Consider the following 3,804-nt stretch of genomic DNA (forward strand, 5'->3'; position numbering starts at 1 on the left):
GTGTGAAGAGCTGAGCACAGTGCCCGGTGAGTAGAAGGTAGTCAGTGGCTCACTAAACGTTGGCTGTTATTCTCGTGGTGGATCATGGATGCTGTCATGACAGAAATGACAGTGACTGATCTACAGCTGTATTTTATAACCAATACTCTACTGAATTCCTTCCAAAGGACATCTTATTTAACCTTCATGATGACTCTAGAAGTATTGGTATTGGTTTTCCTATTTCTGTAGGTGAGGGAGTTCAGACGAAGATCAGGGGACTGGTCCAAGGTCACACAGATATCGCGTGGCACACTGAAAATGATGTCTCTGGTTCACATGTTACGTGCTCACTCATCGCCGCTATGCTCCACGGAACTTTGTCCTACATGCAGGGGCCCACAGGCTTTCTATCCAGGAAAGCAGAGTGTCACAATTGGTTTAAAAAACAAACAAACAATATATATATATATATATATATATATATATATATATATATATAACCAGATAACAATCTATAAACCAAAGAAACAAAGTGCTATTCATTTGTTTTTAAATATGGAACCCTCCACAAATGTGTACGTCATCCCTGCACGGGGGCCATGCTAATCTTTTCTGTGGCGTTCCAGCTTTAGCATACGTGTTGCTGAAACAAGCACAGAATGCTATTGATTTTTAAATGAAGATACCCAGTGCTGGCGAAGGTATGGTACAATAGGCAGCTTCGTAAACGGCTTGCGGGTAAGTGAGTCAATATGACCCTTCGGCAAAACAATTTTGTGTTATTCCAAAAGCCTTTAAAAGTCCAGCTGTGTGGGGCACCCGCGTGGCTCAGTCAGCTGAGCGTCCGACTTTTGGTTTCGGCTCAGGTCGCGATCCCAGGATTGTGAGACTGAGTCCCACATGTGGGCAGAGCATGGAGTCTGCTTAAGTGCTTAAGATTCTTTCTCCTTCTCCCTCTCCCCCTCTTTCGTTCACATGCTCTCTCTCTCTCTCTCTTGCTCTCTCTCTCAAATAAAAAACAAAGACCCAGATGTTTGAAAACAAACAACTAAACAAACAAAAAGCAGAAACAGACCCATAAATACAGGGAACAGGCCGATAGTTCCCAGAGGGGAAGGGGTGGGGGGATGGGCAAGATGGGTGAAGGGGAGTGGGTTCCAGTTCTGGAATGAGCAAGTCACGGGGCTAAAAGGTACAGCATAGGGAATAGTCACCGGAATTGTGATAGCGTTGTGCGCTGACAGATGGTGGCTACGCGTGTGGTGAGCACAGCGTAACGTGTGGAGTTACGGAATCACCGGGTCATACACCTGAAACTAATGTAATGCTGTGTGTAAGCCATACCTCAATAAAATAAACACATAATGAGTAAACGAATAAATAGCCCACAGGTTTAAACTTACAAGGCTGCTTTTGAGGCTTGATCAAATGCAAAATCCTACTGTCGAGGCTTGAAAAGATGCAAAGTTTGCGAAAGCTGTAATGTATGACGTTGTTTATGATAATAGTAGGAAGAGGAAAAAGAATCAAACCAATAGTTAAGTAAAAAAGTGTATATCACAGATGCATTTGGAATCATGTTTTTTTTTAAGTTTATTTATCTATTAAGAGAGAGAAAGAGGGAGAGAACAAGTGGGGGAGGGGCAGAGGGAAGGAGAGACAGAATCCCAAGCAGGCTCTGAGCTGTCGGTGCAGAGCTCGATGTGGGGCTCGAACTCATTAACCGTGAGATCATGACCTGGGCTGAGATCAAGAGTCAGACGCTCCACTGACTGTGCCACCCAGGCGCCCCTATGTCTGGAATCATCTTAAGTAAAAAATAACCTTGAGTGAAAACACTGGTTCAGGTAGTACCATCTGGACCATATAAACATATGAACAGGAAAAAAAGTTAGAAGGAAATACAGAAAAATATGAACAGTGGTAGTCTTTTTTGAGTAATTGGATATTTTTTTCTTCTCCTGTCTTCAATATTTTCCAAAGATTCCATATCATATGTATATATTACCTTAATAATTAGGAAGAATAGCTTTACTTCAAAATTGAGCAAAACTTCACAACGGGTATTTCCTTCTTTGGGTGAAGAGAATGATCTCCAAAAAAATTTTAACGAAATCTTAAGCAGATTCCTAGTATACGCAAGTAGGTGTGGGAGACCCAGAAGCCCCGTCCCTCAGCCCGGCCAGAGGCATTCCAAGACATAAAATAAAATGCAGCAGTGATCGTAGGCTCATGCTCTCTCCAGGACGACCCAGGCAGCCTTTTTTGTCTCTGGGGTCTGGCTGAGGTCACCAGTTCCTTAGGTGTGAGCGCACGCTGGGTGGATAGATACGGATGCGATTCAGAAACTATGGACCCCAGGACAAGGATGAGAGCTGTATGGACTTCCCCAGCACACAGCCATCTCAAGAGGTGTCAGGGGACCTATCCTGCCAACCCCACCCACCCCTTGACCCCTTGGACACAGATACTGAATGTGCTTCTAATGCTCTTAAATTTACTGGCTGCGGTTCACAGACAACAGGCATCAAATAGCAAAATCCCAGATCCAGCCCTGGACCGTGAGTGCTGACTGCTTCTGGCCGCAGCTGGCTTTCCAGAACATTCCAAGATTCACATCAACGGGGCTTTTGAAAATCCTTAATTTCATCCAAATAGCTGTTTGTGTTCTTTTTCCCTCCATTCCCTGACCAGTTGAATCCTACCCCATCCCTCTCTCTATATATGAGAGAAAGATTTCTACTTACGGGGAGCTGCTTAAGTAAGTGATAAAATAAGATTGCCTGGTGCTTTTGTAATCACCCTGCTTCCCTCGCATAACAGTAACTGCTCTTAGAAAGAGAATTAGTCCAAATAACAGTTTTCCTGTGGTATTAGCGTTTCCACAGCAAGCCACGCATGAGGCGTGTTCAGCCTTGTGAATTTTCTATCAGTTCTGGGAGTTACACATTTTAACCCAAATAAATATATTTGGCTCAGTATCAAATGAAAAAAAAAAATCTTAAGCTTTTGCTTTCTTTCTTTTCTCTGCAAGAGCAAATGAACTTCACACAGAGAAAAAAAAGGGCATCTGCTCAACGCAAAAGTCCCAATGTCCTACACCTTAGGTGGATTTAATTTCAGGGACCTCAAATAATTAAGCCTAAATGAAGGTATTAACTGTGGGGGAAATAAAAAGTTCAAGGCCTTGGCGCATCTGACTGTTGCAGAGGCTGGCACATGACACAAAGGGGCAGACCTAAGGCCCCCGGGTCCATCCATTTTGTTCTCACCCCATGGGCAGCCCTGAAGCCAGTCTGTCTTTTCCTGCTAAGGATTACAGAGGTTCCATGGCACCAATGAGCTCAGGGCAAACCCATCCTGAGCACAAAAGAAACAAGTCGAGAATCACGTCTTTCTTGGGAAGCTCCGTTAAATCAAACTATATGGGCACTGACCCCAAATTTACTTCCTTCATACCTTCCCTTACTCCTTTACTGCACCAACTATGAGATGGACGACCCCAAACACCCGGTCCCGACCCCCCCTCCCACTGCCCCCCAGTCATGGCACTCTGCTGGAGAAGCCTTCAGGGACTTACACCATCAGTCTGGACTTCTTAGCTTGGTATGTGAGTCCTAGTTTGATGATAACCCTTAAAATTATAATAAAAGTAGCTGGCGCTTACTGAACCATCTCTCATGTGCCAGGCATTTGTGGAATATTATTTTATGTAACATTATCCTCACTACAGCCCCAGGAAGAAGGTTTTACCATCTCCATTTTATGAAAGGAAAAACAAGCCCAATGTGGTAAATGGTCTGACCTCTGATAAGTGGTGGG

At 44.0% G+C, this 3,804-nt stretch overlaps 1 non-coding gene across 1 annotated transcript; it reads right to left on the reverse strand.

Moving 5' to 3' along the window:
• Positions 1-531: 531 nt before the first annotated feature.
• On the reverse strand, positions 532-638 carry LOC123600176. The gene has a single exon (XR_006713550.1). It is a non-coding gene; the product is annotated as a U6 spliceosomal RNA (small nuclear RNA).
• Positions 639-3,804: the final 3,166 nt, after the last annotated feature.

Source organism: Leopardus geoffroyi, chromosome C1 (genome assembly GCF_018350155.1).
Source record: "Leopardus geoffroyi isolate Oge1 chromosome C1, O.geoffroyi_Oge1_pat1.0, whole genome shotgun sequence".
Classification (NCBI taxonomy): Eukaryota; Metazoa; Chordata; class Mammalia; order Carnivora; family Felidae; genus Leopardus; species Leopardus geoffroyi.